At 40.1% G+C, this 20678-nt stretch overlaps 1 protein-coding gene and 1 pseudogene across 1 annotated transcript in view; both read left to right on the top strand.

The window, feature by feature from the left end:
• LOC126372119 (ATP-dependent RNA helicase DDX42) overlaps nucleotides 1-20678 on the top strand; it is a 329796-nt gene that overhangs the window by 53003 nt on the left and 256115 nt on the right. The gene's annotated exons all lie outside the window — the stretch shown is intronic.
• Nucleotides 1-20678, top strand: part of LOC126372097 (uncharacterized) — a 50484-nt pseudogene that overhangs the window by 18703 nt on the left and 11103 nt on the right.

Below are 20678 nucleotides of genomic sequence, written 5' to 3' on the forward strand. Positions count from 1 at the left end.
AGGAATGACGCTTTTCTGTAATATGTCTGATTGTTAAACAAGTTCGAATACAAATAAATTACTCCGCATCAGATCAATCAAAATTTAATCGTCGGTACTTGATGTAAGCGCCATTCCGGGATTCGGAGTCAGGTTGTTGGATGCATGGCCATTAGCAGATTCGTTATTTTGAATTGATACTTGAAATGGGTTTCCGTTTATTCAGGAATATTGTGTTGTATGGGGTGTTGTAACTGTTGTAAGTTCATTTGCTCGAACTCGTGTACTCGCCTCATCACCAGCCTGCGCCACGGCAGACCTCGACGCTAAACGTGATGAGTTGAAGACCCGTCCCCCTGCCGCTATTCATTATAATTACCAAAACGGTGTGCTCAAGTGCCCTCACTGTGCGCGGGAGTTCACTGTAAAAATAGGTTACATAAGCCATCTTCGGGCGCATCAGCGTCGTGCCGACTAGGAGTTGAAGTGGTCGCCATGGCCGAAATCGGTCGGAGAGATCATCATCATCATCATCAAGTTCATTTACGCATTCGGTTCGATCCGATAATAAGTAACACTACACTAAAAGCAGAATATGATGCAAATTGTAAAATAGCGTAGGCAAGGTATTCGGTCAACAATTCTCAGTCCCTATAGTGAGCCAATAATAAGTACTAAAATCCATACACCAGGGTTACTACTGTACGGCGGTAGGTCCTCCATCGACCGTGGTGTGCGCTGAACGAGCGTCCACCTGGCAGCTGTGGCACCCTGCTTTGGAGGCCACACTGGACGCCCACTGCGAAGACCTGGCTCCGGTCGCCAGAGTCGCTGGAGCCCTGAATGCCCTTGTTGACAGGATGAGGGAGGGACTTTATCAGGTAAGTTCAGTTCACTTATAATAATACTGATGCGTTTAAACGTAAGGGTGCTAAAGACACTCACAACCTTCGCAGCAACGCCCACTGCGATCGGCTGGTGGCTCCTGCCCACAAGCTGGCTAGGTCGGAGCAGTCAGTGTACGTACTAGGCCCATCAATATACAACCGCCTACCCGAATCTATACGAAATGCACCATCATTGCAATGTTTTAAATACAAAATGAGAACCTGGCTACTAAACCATAACTTTTATTGTTTTACCGAACTCCTAGACTTGCCTCTATCGAGTTAATTTTAATGAACTAGTATTTAAAACCGAATTACACAATTTGTAATTTTAGACAGATTTATTAATGTAACTACTTATACAATTTATGATTTTAAACTAATTTATTGATACAATTATACAATTTATTATTTTTGTTTTTTAACTAATGTATTAACGTAATTGTACAATTTATTTTGGTTGGAATAAGTAATAGAATGGAATAATTGTAAGAAATACCTACATATGATAGGTTGTGAACTAATATGACCTGTAACGAATGTTATCAAATAAATTATCATTTATCAGGTTACAATGTTTTCAGGAAAAATGACCAAAGCTTTTAACGGCATGACGAGATGAGTATAAGAGATATGTTTTATATATACGTATGTCTGGTATTGAATGTGTTCCTCTAGTTATTATATAACTTGTAATGTGTTCATTGATTTAAAAGATGCGTTGCTGTTGCAGTTTCTTGTCATTTATTCTCCTCAGCCATAACACCTTACGAAATGACGTAAATTCAAAAATGTTACATTGACCTTCAACAAGTTTATCCGTGATAATTACGTTGAATAAATGATTCTGATTTCTGATTTCTAACCAATAGAATGTCACACATAACATAAGCTTATAACTATATCCTAATCGGGATAGTCAGAGGTACTTACAACTATCGCAAGATGAACTAAGCACTAACACCTCACTGTGCTTTCTGATAGACCAACGTGATAGTTGGTGAGCCATATCGCCGTCTATAATGGTCGAGGCAACTCGTAAAAGCGTATTTAATCGGAACGTCTGTAGATGTTCTGTTCTTGAAAGTGTTAAGTAAAACAATTGCTTTCCAATAACCATAGATTTTGAATTTTTCGGATTTACCAATAAGCTATGTCAGATGTTTAAAATAAAGATATGTCGCGTGTGTGTGGTGTGTCTACTAAGTTGTTGTTGTGTTTATATGTCCTTTCTTTTATCGTGTGGTTGTGAGGTGGATTCCCAACCTGAACCGAACTTTCGGATAGACCAACCGAAAGTGTACAGTCCTGAGCAATATAATGTACCCACTTTAAGACTCTGTCGCACTAACATATTTGACATTTAGTGAGACTTACAGTTCAATTTATCAAAAAAGTTAATGTGACATGGTACCAAAGTGTATACATATTAATACTCGTGACCATACTGTAATGATAGGTGGTGAGCCGTATCGCCGTCTAATATCATTGGACTCAATACTCACTTTGTTACGACAATTTCTTTTGATATATTATTGAAGAACCTTTTGCCCTTATCAAATCAAACAAATTGAATAATGTACTCAGTGTCATTTTTCGTCCCAGTAATAGAATGAAGGTCTAGACTGGTTAGGCAAAAAATTGGACATGGATTCCCTTCCATTTGAACGGGCACAAATTGGTTTATTGGGGCATCTGAGTACGATTCAATCACGTCAAAGTTGGATCACAATTGACGTTTTGCGAAAAATGTTTGCTAGAAACTTCTGAATTGATTGACGGGAAATCAATACAAGCTATGGAACAATTTTCCATCGCCGGTTATTCCGATTTCAGGTGTGTTTTCGAAACTTTGCTTTGTAGTTTTAGTATCAACTTGATTTCAACTTATCTCTTATTTTTTATTAATAACCAAAACAAAAAGCATGACACCATGTGATTGCTACTTTAGCCTCTTTCATTTGTTAATCCAACAAAATAAAATACTTTTACGTGTGGGTTGTGAGGTCAGTGAGCGACCGAACAACCCTGGTATTAGGGTTTCTATTGAGCCGCCTTTTTTTCTTTTTTTATTTTTTTTTTAAACGTGACTTATTGTAGATTTGCCGCAGATGGCATTAACTACTTGGCCGGACAATTGAGCCGCCAAAGGCCCCTGACACCATGAAAAACTACACAATAACTTAAGTAAACAGTAGCCGAGAACGATTGCGTAACGTACCTAATTTTATTTGAGTATAACTTTTAGTGAACTACATTTCATGCTAGCTCGAATTATCCGTTTAGAATTCAGGGTCTAAGGTCTATTTTACGAAGACACGTATAGGTAAATCAAAACGAGCGAAAGAACGCTTCTACGTGAACGCTCTAACACCATCACATATGTTTGAATTCGCCGCGGCAAGCATCGCTAAGTGTGAGAATATTCGTGCTTATTCTGGCAGACACAAACTTAAACTAATTTTAGTTTGACAGCTTCTAAACTAGTGCCATCCTTCACCTACAATAAGCGCAAGAAAGAGATAAAGCTAGTTTCAGTCCAGTCAAATTAAGTTTAAGTTGGTTCTTCCAAATCAGTACTATTACACTCCCAACTTCCTCCTCTAGGGTACTCTTCGAGTACTCAGCCGCTACGCTGCATCATGCGCTCTTCGTCGTAGGCTAGACAGGTGCGCTACCTACGCGTCTTCTGCGGCTAGATGCGTCGTGTCTACTCATATGTCTCATCATCTGTTACTGGTTTTGGACTCGTAAGTATTCATATACTACAAAGTACTTACACAGAATCCCAAACAATAATTCAGGTAATCCTGGTAATTATCCTTAGAGGGCTAAAACTAGGTTTAAAATAGTCCGCGCCACTACAGAAGTCCCGCCGCCGCAGCGCTAGTGTCGCAGATCCTGCATAGAATTACTATGTCGTCAATTGGTTCCATTTCCGGCCAAGTAGTTAATGCCATTTGCGGCAAATCTACAATAAGTCACGTCAAAAAAAAAAACATTAGTTCCATTAAAATCCGTAGACTCTTTCGTGGCGCGGTCTAAATTTTAAACCATGTAGGTATTGTCTTTAGTCTTCGCTTTGTAATAAGGCGGTAAATCTACATATACTTGGCTGCTTGATTTGGTTGGACTTGGATATTTATAATGTCAATTAGCTTAATGACGTACCAATGCGGTCTACTTTTTTTGACTGCTTTTTCTGATTCCATGAGTAATTGATTTTGAGCACAATGACTAGATAATGGGAAAGTACGTAAAGAAAATCCAGGATAAAAACCGCTCAAGAGACCTTCAACTCAACTATAGGACAACGCATTGAACATTTTCAGATGTCACAAACCCCACTAAATTCTTCCATCTTTTCAGACTCCTCTCTCTCTGCGAGAGAGGTGGTGTAGCAGGCTATGTATACCCGGTGGAGCGAGGATCCGTGATCAGAAGGGGAGTGAGAGACACAGATTGGTCAGGCGACGCTGCTTGCGTCAGGAGTTGTCTGCTGCATCTGCATCAGATTGCTGGTAAGAAACTTATTGGTAAAAATGATCTGTAAGAGTTGACCAGGATTGTACCCGGTGATATTTGGATCCGTGGTCAGAAGGGGAGTAAGAGATGCTGATTTGTCAAGCGATGCCCCTTGCGCTAGGAGTTGTCTGTTGCTGGTAAGGACCTTGGTTAATAATAATTATCTCTAAAGATGAGGAAGTCTTTGCCCGTTGTCTCCAGAGACACATACATAAGATTACGCTTAATTCTCGTTGGAGAAGGCAGAGACCTCGGAACTCCACTTACTAGGATCCTGACGGACCACTTTCGAATCTTCCACTTTCAATAAAATCTTCATGCATGCTCGCCTGTTTAGAGTACTCTTGACCTGGCCTGTTTTTAAAACATCCTGGATTTGGTCGCGGTATGCACGCTTAGGCCTTACTCTTCCAACTCTACCACTTACTACTAACTTTTATTTATTCTCTCTACATGGTCGAATCATCTAAGCATTCCTTTCTCAAATTCTCATCACTACTTTTCTGGGGACATGGGTCACTCGACAAATGTTGAGGCTTGAATGATTTCTTCCCACAGGAGAAGACATACCCCCATCACCATCAGAATCCCTGGAGGCAGCTTTGTTCAACCGCTGGGAGAACCTCAACAGGGAGTGGAAGGCATCATCAGGCCCAGCACCGAGTTATACTAGGAGACAGTTGCGGTACATCTGGCGTGTTGCCAGTGAACTGGTGGCTTATAAGAACTTGGTTGTTGTTGTAAGTTGTATTGAGGTCACCGTAATCTTAAATCATAAACAGCCATATCCCACTGCTGGGCACTGGCCTCCCCTCAATCAACCCTAGAGGGTATGGAGCATACTCCACCAGTCTGCTCCACTGCGGGTTGGTGGAGGTGTTTTTACGGCTAATAGTCGGAACCAACGACCTGTGCCCTTCGAAGCACGGAGTCATCTTACTTTAGCGGTTAATCAGGTGATTCAAGCCTGCAATATACAGGGTGGCCCAGAAGTTCAGGATCAAAATGAAAAATTAGATAGAGGGGCTCATTAGCTACCAGAAACACCCCCATATATGTTCAGCAATTATTTACGGTTTAGGAGATATGACCCATTTTGTACCTTTTTCTAGATTTTCTACCTTACTTCAGAAATAATCATTTTGTCGCTATCCCTTTCTTAATAATTATTTTATTTTACTTCACAACTATGCCTAAGGCTATGTACCGCTCAATCAAAGATAAATCAAAGTCAAATTAAGTATAAAAAAAAAGTTATCGGAAGTCAAAGTGAGAATTCGACCAAAATTGTTACAGTTGTTAATACTTCGCCGAAGAATAATAAACACATGAGATTGTCATGGACCCTAAAAGTATTTCTAAAAACTGCTCCATTTAATAGGCTTTTAGAAACATCCAAAAAAAGTACCCTTAATACGGGCAAAAAACTAAGTAATTAGCCCTCAAAGGTTGCAAGACAGACAGATTTGAAGGAAAATTTGACATTCTCATACAATGTAGCTGCTACTTTCTAACGTTGTTAAAGGTGCTCAAAGACACATTTTATTTTAGTATCTAATAGTATGAATCACCAACAGCGTTTGGGGATAACTTTTTCCTTGAAATCTATGTACCTTCATTAAAATACGAATACCAAAAGTGACTGCAAGTTTTGTCTTCGGATTTTTGCTATGTCTACCCTGTTAGCGATTATAAGCGTGATTTTTATTTACTTTTAATTGAAAATGTGTCTTTGAGCACCTTTAACAACGTTAGAAAGAAGCAGCTACATTGTATGAGAATGTCAAATTTTCCTTCAAATCTGTCTGTCTTGCAATCTTTGAGGGCTAATTACTTAGTTTTATGCCCTTATTAAGGGTACTTTTTTTGGATGTTTCTAAAAGCCTATTAAATGGAGCAGTTTTTAGAAATACTTTCATGGTCCATGACAATCTCAATGTGTTTATTATTCTTCGGCGAAGTATTAACAACTGTAACAATTTTGGTCAAATTCTCACTTTGACTTCCGATAACTTTTTTTTTATACTTGATTTGACTTTGATTTATCTTTGATTGAGCGGTACACAGCCTTAGGCATAGTTGTGAAGTAAAATAAAATAATTATTATGAAAGGGATAGCGACAAAATGATTATTTCTGAAGTAAGGTAGAAAATCTAGAAAAAGGTACAAAATGGGGCATATCTCCTAAACCGTAAATAATTGCTGAACATACATGGGGGTATTTCTGGTAGCTAATGAGCCCCTCTATCTAATTTTTCATTTTGATCCTGAACTTCTGGGCCACCCTGTATAGTCTTCAATCGTATAGGCGCCAGACGTCACACACAGACGCGCGTGTAAGATAACGTCAATGTGTAGTGTCTGTGTACATCGAAGTGTTTTGTATGAAGTGTCCGGGGTGTGATCTTCTATCGTGTGGATTGTGAGGTGGATTACCAACCCCTTCAACCCTGAGGCGTGATTAATAGACAAATCACATCGGAAAAAAATATTTAACACTTTCAAAGTCGCGTACGTGATGTTTACTATAAAGCCGTGAGCCATGTCAGGGGCCTTTGGCGGTTCAACAATAACCCTAAAAAAATAAAATTGCTATTCAAAATTCTAGATTAAGTAAATTAAATTCATCTTTTTTGGGGTTATGTATACGTTTTTGCAATAAAATACCAGATAATATTTTAAATTTGTCATAAAATAAATTTAAAGCTCATGTGAAGCTTACTTTATGTAAAAAAGCTAATTATAAGATTAATGACTTCCTAAATGATAAAAATGTCTGGTATTGAATGTGTTCCTTTAGTTATTAAATAACTTGTAATGTATATCCTTATTGGTTTTTAAAAGATGTGTTGCTGTTGCAGTTTCTTGTCATTTCTTCTTCTCAGCCATAACACCTTGCGAAATGACGTAAATTCAAAAATGTTACATTGACCTTCAACAAGTTTATCCATGATAATTACGTTGAATAAATGATTCTGATTCTGATTCCCTGACACCACGGTCAATGAGGTTGGTAATTCACCACAACCCAGACGATAGAAGAACAGACTATAAAGATATGCACAATTGTTGCGCTGGCTGAGTTATATAGTTGGTCCACAGAGTTCTAAATGCAAATAAACTTTCATACAAAGTTGGTACGTCTGTCTGTTCGTAGACGCAGTTCTTAGTTCCCATGTTCCAGGGTATATTGTTTGTTTGGAACAGATGCGAACTTTTCTGTTTTAAAGCGAACGGTTCTTTTCAGTTGCCGTTTTGTCTATTTCTTCATGCACGACTGGGAGCGAATTCAGCTACTCGTTTCCCGGACATCAAAGGGATAGTTTCATGATTTTTTATAATTTTATCGGTTTTAGTCAGTCTTGATTGATGGGGCTGGCATAAAATTCAAAATTCAAAAATATCTTTATTCAGTAGGTAACATAGCTACACTTTGAATCGTCAATTTTTACATAACGAACATCCCCTCCGCCTAAAACTACTGCAGCTTCTCACAACCTGTATAGCCGGGGAAAAGAAACTGCAAGAAAAACCTCGGCACAGGGCTCTAGACGATCTTTAAAAAAATTTAAATAAACGTAAAATATTGATATGCAATTGAGTAATTTAGCTGCCTAATATCAGTTCTCAGACAGTTAATCCCTTGCATTCATATCTTCTTAATAAGCTAAATAAGTAAATAAAAGACTAAAAAATAAATAAATACAACATGGTGGATCGTCATGTGCCACTGATGTGAATTAATTTATTTGATTATAAAAAATATAAAAATATATTTTCTCTACCGACTTTAGTTTTTATGTATTAAAAAAACAGTTACTTGCTCATTAGTCTCCCTACTACACTATGAACTGACAAACTTTCAAATCGCATTTAATCGAAAGTATGTTTTCGTTCTCCTCAGTATTCGTTACGATTTCACTAACAGCCTTTATAGAGGGCGATGGGTTGATTTTATCTGTTCATCATAATATCCGTTTAGGATTAAATATTTAAACATTTTTCGAACTTAATTGTGTCTCTGCCTGCCCCTTACGGATTACGGGCATGAGATTACATAGGTATCTATGTATGTGTATTTAATGTAACTTTATAATTCTGTACCAGGAGAACCACAGCACCTTCCGCGCGAACCTCATTCAAGCGACTGCTATGAACCAGGAGGCCATCGAAGACCTGATCCACATCCTAGCCATCATGCTGGACCAGGCCAGGGACCAGTACCTCAACAACTTCCAGCGGACCTTCACCGAGTTCGACCGGGAACTCTCTGCTTACAGGTTTGTGTGAATCTTTATCATTGCCCGGACACTTCATATAAACAACCTTGTTTTACACAGACACTACACATTGACATTATCGTACACGCGCATCTGTGTGTGTGAAGTCTGACGCCATACGATTCAAGTCTAAACTATGTTCGAGGGGGGGTGAGGTAAACCTAGCTCAGGCGCTGGTGGGGAGCGGGGAGTTGCCGTTCTATACACAGTATTATTCCAAATTCTATGTCATTGCGCCACGACATAGGACCAGGAATCCAAGGCCATTGAAGACCTAATCCACATAGCATGATGATTATCACGCTGGACCAGGCCATAGACCCGTATCCCAACAACTTCCAGAAGATCCTCACCGAGATCGGTGAGCCGATGACCGGTGTAAGAGAATTTCCGTTTAACACTCAATGCTTTTAAGTAGATATTTTCTTTGTTTTAGTACATTTAAGTACATACTCGTAAATCGTACTAATTTTCTGCATATGTTTCATTAAAATATGCGATACTACAAGATATAAGATGATTCCGTGCTTCCGAGGGCACGTTAAACCGTTGGTCACGGTTATTAGCCGTAAAAACACTTCCACCAAACCCCCTCCGGTTGATTATGGCGAGGCTTATGCCCAGCAGTGGGACGTATGTCGGCTGTTTATGTTATGTTATGTACGCGTTACTACATAGGCGGTCCTGATGTTTACAAATCGTCGACCACGCTATTCTATTGAAAGTAAAGTACTTGTCTACTCTTGTCGACGAAAAAAAAATGCAATAAAAGCAAACAAAAAATGCAATTAACGCTATTTCCACGTAATTACTTCGGACAGCAATCAATGGAGAATGTTGCCGCTACATTTGCCATTATTGGAATTTCATTTACATGTTTTCCGAACTCATTGCTATTAACATTAGACCAGGGGTCCTCTAATGAGTTTCTTAATATGCATCCTACTTACATATTGGATCGACAAAGAATTGTACTAAGTATTTATTAATATATTATTATAAAGGTTCTCACATACATACATACATACATACATAAACTCACGTCCACGGTAAGCATAGACTATGGACTTCCATTTGCTTCGATCCTGACATACTTATTTATTTATTTATTTAGATAGGTATACTAACAGTACACATATTATAAAGTTATAAAATGCAATTACTTCTTTTGCTTCCTCCACATTCATCAATCGTTTCATACACGCACGCCGGTTCAGAGTTGATCGTACTGAACCTTTTCTAAGGACCTCTGCCTGTATCCTTTACCAGCCCTACCACCAACCTTGGCTTTATATACTGCTTTTGTAGTCCTGATCATCATCATAGCATCACTCATCAGTGATTTGAACACACATACAGGAATAACATTGATAAAGTTTAATTCAGTTGTTTAGAGCCGTAACCGGGATTCAAACAAGTGTATCGTACGCGTGAAAATCATGCGTTCTCCAAAAAGGGCTACCACAGATTTTCTCGTCTTCAGAGTATTTTCAATAACTCCCAGGTCTTTCCCTCCAGGTCAAAGAAATGGAACAAGCTCAAAGACTACTACGACGCGTCATCAGCTTGCCTCATCGACGCAGTCAGACGCGACCCTGGTCTCCGGAGTGAAGACCTTACTGACGACTTGAGCATCATGAGGCATATCCTCAACTGGCTGCATAAGGGTGCTAAAGATGACAAGAAGTATCTGGGACCGGTGTTGAAGCCGTACCTGGATGGTTTGTTCAGTACTTCCTTGGAGAATTCTTGGTTTCTGGACGACTTTGATGCCAGGAAGTGTGAGAAGGAGTTTGAAGGTGAGTTGGTTTTGGTTTGGTTTTCCTCTTGATATAATTTTTTGATTACTGTAATAGATTTCAATTAATAACCTGTTTTCCGCCTGGGTAAGCAGAGACTATGGAATTCCATTTGCTTCGATCTTGAAACACTTCTCTTGCTTCCTTCACATTCATCAATCGCTGCAATTAAAAATACAATTAATTTAAATTCATAAGAAATAGGGCCATTTTTTATTCTCTCTTTCACAAACTGTAGGTATACCTACTTCTTTTCTCTCGTGTGGGTTGTGAGGTGGAGTACCAACCTCATCAACCCTGGTGTCAGAGTTTTTCTTGAGCCGCCAAAGGCCCCTGACATGGCTCATGGGACTACATAGGTACTGACACTGGACTGGCTGCTTAACTTGCCCTTCGAAACACGTATCATCTTACTTTCGGACAATCGGGTGATCAGCCTGCAATGTCCTAACCTACATCCTACATCTATTGTGTCCCTGTATACGTGACTATACCGTGATTACAATGATCCTGCTGTCATTTGATGAGGTGTTACCACATTTCATCACTGCCATTTGAAAACGCTGACAACTGCGCGGTTAATTCAAACATATGGCGATGTATAAGAGCGGTCATGCAGAAGCGTTTTCTTGCCGAATTCACGCGCTATTTGGTGCAACTCCTCAGTCGAGCTAGGAAGTAAGAAGCATTATCATAACCACGTTTCTGCCAGTGGCGTAAATGTATTCTTAATTTTATAGAGCTAAGTAACTAGCAGGAGATAGCTCCAAAGTTTACCTTCAGACTAGATGTTAGTGTTGTTACATAGTTACGCTGATGGTGCGCGCGGGCCGTGGCACTCCGCGGACACTTCATACAATAATCTCATTCTTATCGCGTGTCTAACACCTATCCGAGCGAGATAGAAATAGCGCGTGCTCCCCGTTACTCCTAAGCTTACGGCCATTTAAGACTAAAGTAGACCCAGAGGAGGTTAGCGTCCGATACGAATTGGCGCGGGGCGGAAACAGTATTATTATTTATTCGGGTTCGGAGCGTCCGATATCGTTATATTTTTGTGCTGATTAAGAAACTGAACCACGTTCATAGTTAGGCCGGGTTTCCACTGACGCGAAGATGGGCGGAGAAGAGCGGAGATGTGCGGATTTGACCAATCACAGCGTTCGAGAGAGCGATAAACGAAGACGCTCTGTCACTCTCTCCCTCACGGTGATTAGTCGATTCCTGCACATCTCCGCTCCTCTCCGCCCAGCTCCGCATCAATGGAAACGCAGCCTAAAGTTGTTCCACTGCACGGATCATCAGCGCTTACGAACCGCGCTGACCGTCAGCGGAACTAACGATACCAAGTTAGTACAAGCGTGAGTAACTTCTCCATTTGGATACACCGTTCGCTAATTTGCCTCACTGTATGCGGCGAACGATGTTAGGTTACAGTTCAATCTAGTTTCCCGAAGGTTTTATACGAAGAGAGTTTGTGGCGAGAGTAGTTCTTTAATAGTATTTGATTCTCTCGAGATTTCTATACAGATAGATGCAATTTACGCTTCTAATAAGTAAGTGCTAGCGAGACATACGGTTCACACATTCTCTTCTACTTCTGAGCGGCTTACGATCACTTTAAGACTCAATTAGTAAAGCCCAGAGGGGGTGAGGTTGGCACTCGATACGAATTGGTCCGGGGGCGGGGGGGGTTTGACCGTTCTATACGTAGTACTATTATTCTTTATTCTATGATTAGGTTTACATTCCGAGCTATCTGACCCCACTAAAAGAAACACTTTTGACTAGGAATACCCTTGTGAACAGTTATAATAATATTTGTTATAAAAAAAATTATTTCCATCCAGGCCTGAAGAAGTTTTGTGTAGGAGTCCATGACGGGCATATCGAAGCCTGTATGGGTCTACTGGATGCTGCCAAGAAGCTGTCGTGGGCCAAAGCCACGGTGGACTTTGTGGACAAGTTCAGACATATTGGTAAGTTCATCCTAAATAGTGTTAGAAAAGAATCGATCGAACAAATCTCGACTCGAACTTCACAATACTAGCTAACGTACGGTCACGAGCATTAATATGTTATTAATATATATGTATACACTTTGGTACCATATCACATTAACTTTTTTGTCAAATTGAACTGTAAGTCTCACTAAATGTCAAATGTGTTAGTGCGACAGAGTCCTAAAGTGGGTACATTATATTGCTCATGACTGTACATTTTCTGATCTAATTCTTACCGCGCAATGAAGCTATTGCAAAATGTTATTTTAATTGAAATATAATCACTAACTGTCCTGAACTGCTCGTTCTGTTTAATAGCAAGTACCAGAAGGGGTGAGGTCGGCCCTCGAAGCGAATAGGCTAATTTCCAACTAGTCAAAGCAGTTACTTTTTACTTAACGTCATAACACGAAATTACTATGGAATGAAATAATAGTCGTTACATGAGCCATGATAGGGGACTTTGGCGGCTCAATAGTAACCCTGACACCAGTGTTGATGAGGTTGGTACTCCACCTCACAACCCACACGATAGAAGGAGCGTTTAAAACTTTTCGCCACAATTTTCCTCTATCCGAAGCTAGAATATGGAGGGTTTTAAATTTCAATACCGAAATACTGGACTATTTTTAGAAAAGTTGAACGTCCTTTATGAAATGCCTTTTAGCTAGAACTAAAATGCTTTATTTATTCAAATTGACGTAACAGGGCTTTCTTTATAAATGTGAATTCACTCATGAGCCAGGGGCTCGCATTTTGTATAGGTGGATTTAAGGAATTTTTGTTTTTATACCATTCATCCGTGCTTAGGGAAACTCACAAAGAGAAAATTAATTAATCAAAACAAGAACACAAAAATAATAATTTTCATACATAAAGGGTGTTAGTGACATCGTAACAAATACTGAGGAGGATGATTCAGACCATGATTTTGAGTTGATATCAAGTGGAATTTTCCACTTATATTAACTCAGAATAATCAGCTGAATCGTCCCCCTCAGTATTCGTTACGATGTCACTTACACCCCGCACAAGTACATACTGTAGCCATACAAGTAGGTATGGGTGTTAGTGACACCGTAACGAATACTGAGGGGGATGATTCAGACCATGTTTCTGAGATGATATCAAGTGGAATTTTCAGTCGGAAAATTCATGAAAATTGTTGTTTTTTTTTCAAGTTATTTTCTGTTCCATACTTTTGCGACAGAAAATTCCACTTGATATCAACTCAGAATCATGGTCTCAATCATCCCTCAAAGTTTTCGTTACGATGTCACTAACACCCTGTATATAAATGTATAATATACACAATAATATACAGCCTAAACCGAAATATTATTATTATTGTCGATTTTGTTTTCGAATTTATGAAAACATAAATGATTGAGAAATTCATTTTCGGAGGTATGTGACCTAACCTGTATTGGGCTGGTTTTCCCTTCGCGGGTTGGAAGGTCAGACAGGCAGTCGCTTCTGTATAAAACCGGACCTGTCTAATCTTCAGGTTAGGTAAGAGGACCGTGTAAGAAACGAGATAATACTAGGGGGATGGATATAAATCTAATATAAATATATAATACGTCTCATTGCTGGGCATATGACCTCAATCAACGATATATTTTCCCTTTGTGGGTTTAAGGAAAGTGAGGCAAAGTTGTTGTGAACTTATTGGTCCCGGGAAGTTCAGCAGTTGGCCGAGTTCTATGTTTTTATTCGCTCAACAGTTAAGTAATTACCTACTTACAAACATAAACACCTTGTGTACTTTGTACTCATTAAAGTGGGTATATCTATCTTTATTAACTCACGCCTACTTCCTACGGGGTAAGTAGGTACAATGTACCCACTTTAGGACTCTGTCGCACTAACATATTAGACATTTATTGAGACTTACAGTTCAATTTGTCAAAAAAGTTAATGTGACATGGTACCAAAATGTATAGATATTAATGCTCGTGACCGTGCTATGGAATTTCATGTGCTTCAATCCTGACAGAGAAGTGTGTTCCTTCCTCCACATACATCAATTGTTTCATTTTATTTTGGACAACAGACAGTCATAATACAGCATTTGCAAAGTAATAAGTGAAGACAATGAGTGCCCACAATTTCTACACGGGATCCGGTTCAGTGTAATCTTTTTTTTTGACGTGACTTATTGTAGATTTGCCGCAGGTGGCATTAACTACATGGCCGGACAAATGGGGAGCGCTGAAGGCTCTCACCCGGTACAACGTTTAAGACAACAGGCCTGGGGTGCCCAGTTGGCACAGAGTAGATCGTACTAAAACTTTTCTAAGCACATCCCTAATTTGGTCAATGTACGTCCATCTACATCGTCCTCAGCCAGCCCTTTTTTTTTCGTTGGGAAATGCGTTACGCATACCACGCCGCCCGGGGGGACGACGTGGTTACGTGGGACTCCCCGGGTGTCGCCACCCGGTATACCCACTAAAACCCAACGGTGTTCCTCCTTGCCGCCCTGTGGCGGGGATATGTGAACGCAAATGCACACAACCGCGTCCCCGCCGGCGGATGGCCTTTGGGGCCCAGCGCACTTTGGGGCCCAGCGCTCCTCAGCCAGCCCTGCAGTGCTACTATTGCCATATACAGGTTGTTAGTGACACCGAACCGAATACTAAGGGGGATAATTGAGCTCAAGACTCACAAAATTCATGTTAATTATTGGATTTTTTAACATTATTTTTAGTTCTATACTTCAGCGATGCAAAATTCCACTTGATATCAAGTCTGAATCATGGTCTGTCCCTCAAAAGTTTTCGTTACGGCGTCACTAATACGCTGTGTACCGAAAGTAGGTCATTTCTAAAGTTATGAAGAAACTGAGCTATAGCTGACCGTTCTATGCTAAACTCCTATAGGATCAAAATCTCAACAGTTTTGCATCACGAGCGAATATGTTAAACATTATACGACCAGTTTACACAGACCCCTGACTTGACGTCCACAGTATCTTGTGTTTGAGCGGACAGTTCAAGATATACTGGTGGACTGTTTAAGCTAGTTTAGTATGGAGTACTCGAGAGAATTCTGGATGAGTTACTCCTTGCTTGCATAATTTCGAGCACAATGTGATGTATTCACTTTAATTTTCCAAAACTGTTGTTGTAAATCCAAAATTGCCTTGTGTCTGATGGAGTGGGGGTTAAGACAGCAATCGAGGAGCCTCACAGATGGACCTTGACCTAAGGCAGACCCTGGACGGACACTTCATATAAGAAATCTTATAGGAGTAAAGTAAGTGTGAGTGAGACACAGTTAGTGCGCTCTCTCCCTTACTTCTTAGCGGCTTACGGCCATTAAGACCACAGAGGGGGGAGGTCGGTGCCTAATACTAATTGCTGCGGGGGGAGATTTAGCAAGAGCTTCTGTTCTTTACGTAGTATCGTAATATAACATAATCTTACGACTACATTCGAATGGGGTAGTCAGAGGTTCATCCATCGCAACATGAACTAAGAAGCCACATCTCACCGAGGTTTCTGATAGACCAACGTGATAGGTTATATCCGTATCAGCGTCTATAATGGTCGAGGCAACTTGTTAAAAGCGTATTGAAGTAACACAATTGAGTTTCAATAATCTTAGATTTCGAATTTTTCGAATTTACCTATAAACTATGTCAGATTTTAAAAATAAACAGATCGCGTCTGTGTGTGGTGTGTGTACTAAGTCGTTGTTGTGTTTATATGTCCTTTCTTCTTCTATCGTGTAGGTTGTATGGATTTACAACCTCATCAACCGTGTCAGGGTTACTTTTGACCCGCCAAAGGCCCCTGAAACGACTATACTTACTTACATCAGTAAGCAGTAACCGGGACCAACTTTTCGACAATCAGGTGATCAGCCTGTAATGTCCTAACCAAACTAGGGATCAGTGATTTTTGTTATATGTTCCGAGATTCAAAATGTCCTTTAACATTCCCTTTACGGCGTTTCTAGTATACAATATTCTACACCACAAGCTTAACGCTCTGTGGTGAGCTGCAAATCCCCGCTGCAGACGGCAGCCCAGTCTGAGCTTCGCTTACACAAGTTTAATATACAAACAAGCTAAACAAACTTCTTATAAACAAATCTACGTTCTGGTAATATGAATCTAAAGCTCTTTATAATTGAATACTTATTTACACCATTGACAAAATAGTTGCATTATAGAGTAATATTATTTATAACTCCATTTATAGACCTAGAAGGACGTACATTGACCAAATTGGAGATGTCCTTAGAATAGGTTCAGTACGATCTACTCTGAACCGGCGCGTGCGTTAATGAAACGATTGATGATCGAATGTGGAGGAAGCAAGAGAAGTGTGTCAGGATCGAAGCAAATGGAATTATATAGTCTGTGCTTACTCCGGTGGGAAATAGGCGTAAGTTTATGTATGTATGTATTATTTATAGCTGTACTTATAAAATACTTACATTCCTTTTTAAAACTAGGATAAAAATAACATAATAAAATATTACATAAACAGCCTATACAGGGTGTTAGTGACATCGTAACGAAAACTTTGAGGGATGATTCAGACCATGATTCTGAGTTGATATCAAGTGGAATTTTCCGACGTAAAAGTATGGAAGTGAAAATAATTTAAGAATACACTATCATGAATTTTCCGACAGGAAAATCCACTTGATGCACAACCACTTACTTGATCCATTTGACTCAGAATCATGGTCTGAATCATCCCTCTCAGTATTTGTTACGATGTGACTTACACCATGTATATGTCCCACTGCAGGGCATATGCCTTCACTCAACCGTCCCTTTTTACTATGTTCAACCTTAATTATGTTTGTGACATGCAATAAATGAATATGAATATGACCAAAAAGGCGACATTAAAGCTATTCATTTATTTATTTGGTTGCTTCGATGTTGCCTTTTTACGCCCCTGTTTAAATGAGGATTTTATAACTCCTTTGTTTTACGATTTGCTTAAAAGTAAAATACATTTTGCATACATTTTCAAATAAAATATGCAAATCGAGTGTCGGGACGCTACTTGTCAGGTTAAGACTTTTCACGCCAGATACATCTGCCTGGCTGAAATGTTGTAGGTACGGGAGAAAAATAGGTCGTATAAATTGGGTTCTGAGTTAAAACAGGGCGGCAATCAGAAGGGGAATATAATTGGGGCGCTAGTAAAGCTCAACCAGGGTTGGGTTAAGGCGGTTATCACATGATGACCCTCGGCGGAGGGGAAGGCGCTTGACGCGCTCCCATGGGCGTTGGGGCTGTAATCCGCCAGCGGGGTCGCGGTTGAGTGCAACTACGTTCCTTGCTACATGGTGGTAAGGAAGAACACAAGGGTGGTGACATCCGGGGAGTCCCATATAACCTCGTGCCCCCCAGACAGCGTGGTATGTGTAACGCATTATCAACATTAATAAAAAAGGTTATCACAAGACGCGGTCGCGTTTGTCGATGAACTCGGTAAGGTAGTATTATTCTTCTTGGGTTGTAGGCGGATTACCAACCTCATCAACCTTGGTGTCGGGGTTATTGTTGAGCCGCCACAGGCCCCTGACATGATACATGTAACGACTAAAATTTATGGGACACACGTCAATTTTAGGCAGAAATTTAAAAAAAACCCTTCCATAATTTTATATTGGCCAATAACCCGACAGAATTAAGTTGACAGCACACGTCAAACGGGTTGCATATGAGCGAGATGCTTATTTTATTCGCCCGGGTTATTTATTCATTTTAAAATTAACTGTTGTCAATCATCGGCAGATAAGAAAATTACAGGAATAACTTAAAATTGGATGGGTGTTTCTGCAGGAAACGGGGCCAATATAAACAATCTATGTACCTACATCTCATTACTGGCCTTCAATCCACTAAAGGGGATATGGAGCATAATCCGAGCATAATCCACCTCGCTACTTCATAGCGGATTTGATCTTCACTTTTCACACATTACTAATACGATACACCTCGTTTTACTCAGACACTACACATTGACGTTATCGTACACGCGCATCTATGTGTGTGGCGTCTGACACCATACAATTGAAGACTAAAGTAATGTGAGGTAAACCAAGCTCAGCCGTTGGCGGGGAGCGGGGAGTTCCCGTTTTATACGTAGTATTATTCCTTATTCTATGTTATTACCCCTTTGGTTGATTGGGGGTAGGTCTATACTCAGCAGTGGGATGTAGTAAGTAGACTGTCTACGTTTTATGTACTTATGTATGTGTCAAGGTAAACTGACCCACAAGTCTACCGGGAGACAACTTTGTTTTTTAACAAAATTAAATACTTACCAAAATTATTAGTTTATTGGGGCGCAAAATTCGGTCAATTAGTTAATGCAATTTGCGGCAATAAGCTTAGAAAATAAATCATGAAAAATGGGGCGCAAAATTCTAATTACGTGACTGCTAAAACGAATAAAACTATTGTATAAAAGTTCGTTCCAACGGCTGGGTAGGTACGGTACACTCAGACGAATAGAATTTTTAACAAACCTTAACGTTCTCTTTCATATTAAGAAGATATAGTGCTGCGTGGCAGACTGTACGTACGTCCATCATTCAAATTTTTTTTTAAATGGAACACATAATATAGTCTGGATTCCGGAAGGGGTAGGTAGAGTTGTATAGTACTCCATAAGACCCACTCCTTACGAGCTATGTCTAAGTCCCACGTGATAGGGAGCGACTTTAGTGCGATCGGAGAACGCGTCACTTCCATCGTAGTGTCATGGGTTTGAATCCCAGCTCTTACCGGCCAAGTAGTTAATGGCCGGCCAAGTAGTTAATGCCCCCCGGCCAAGTAGTAAATGCCATCTGCGGCAAATATATAATAAGTCACGTAAAAAAACCACTGAATTCGACTTTATGAGTTTGAATTTATGTTTGGATCGTTGATAATTGGTATCACGTGGTTTACAGGATTTGTGCTTGAACATAGCTGGCGAAAAGTGGATATACAAAAAAAAAAAAAAAAAAAAATTGGGCGTACATGCTTGAAGCTGTTTGTTTTGTTTATGTTTTGATTCGCCACCAATCCGTACTATTCGATTTGATTTGATTTGTAACATGTTTGTAGCATAATAGAATTAGGAATGTCCAACAGTTTGGTCACTTCGGAAACAAACTGAGGAACTGAAACCTTCCCAATTGGGTATGACATCCAGACAAATACAAACCACTGCCCGCCAAGATTCCAAGAGTCACAACTTTGAGACCACAGACTCACAAAACTTTAGACAACTTTCTAAAACTTCAAAAGTTTTAAAGTGTCATATAAAATGAGTTTTACGTAAGTCACGTCTTTAAGTTTCATATTGGATATTTCTTATTAAGTACTTTATTTTTCATTTTATTGTATTGCACCATCCCGCGCTCCAATGCATAAACTTCTTTTACCCTAAGGTTTTCTGGCACAGGGAAAACCAGCTCAATATAGGTTAGGTCACATACCTACCCTAACCTAACCTGTGTTAGGCTGGTTTTCCCTTTGGAGGGTTAGAAAGGCAGTCAGTCGCTTCTGTCGGAAAAGTCGGTCTTGTCAAATCTTCAGGTTAAGTAAGCGGACTCTGTGAAACCGGGATAACGCTTGGGGGATGAAGATGATTAATTATGTAAGGTCCGTTAATTGTCGACACAGTATTTGCTACAGACTTCCGCCTGGTGTTCCCAACTGGCGAGGGCATGGCGATATCCTACCCGATCAAGCTGCCGACTCGTCGCGAGCACAGCTCCGCGCGCATCCTCACCCTCAGCCGACGGGACAAGGCAGAGGCCAAACTGCGACTGGCCAAGAGGTGCGTGCTGGGGGCGTTCGCTGATGCCCTGGCGGGAGATCGATGGTAAGTTTACTTATCTTAACTTAACTTAACTTATCGTAGATTTGGCGCATATGGCATTAACTTCTTGACCGGACAAATGGGGAGCGTTGAGGGCTCTCACCCGGTACAAAAAATAAAATCTTGTCGGATAACAGTTTGTCAGACTTCAGTTTCTAACCCGGCTTGTGGGTGCCCAGTTGGGCGCGAATCTCGACTCAGGGCGTCGTCTCGGAAGGTGTAGCCAGAAGTGTATAGTATATATAACCACTCCTCGCTATGTTTTCCCATGTAAGTAATAGTCTTCTTCTATCGTGTGGGTTGTGAGGTGGATTACCAACCCCATCAATCATGGTGTCAGGGTTATTATTGAGC

This window comes from Pectinophora gossypiella, chromosome 13 (genome assembly GCF_024362695.1).
Source record: "Pectinophora gossypiella chromosome 13, ilPecGoss1.1, whole genome shotgun sequence".
NCBI classification, from domain to species: domain Eukaryota; kingdom Metazoa; phylum Arthropoda; class Insecta; order Lepidoptera; family Gelechiidae; genus Pectinophora; species Pectinophora gossypiella.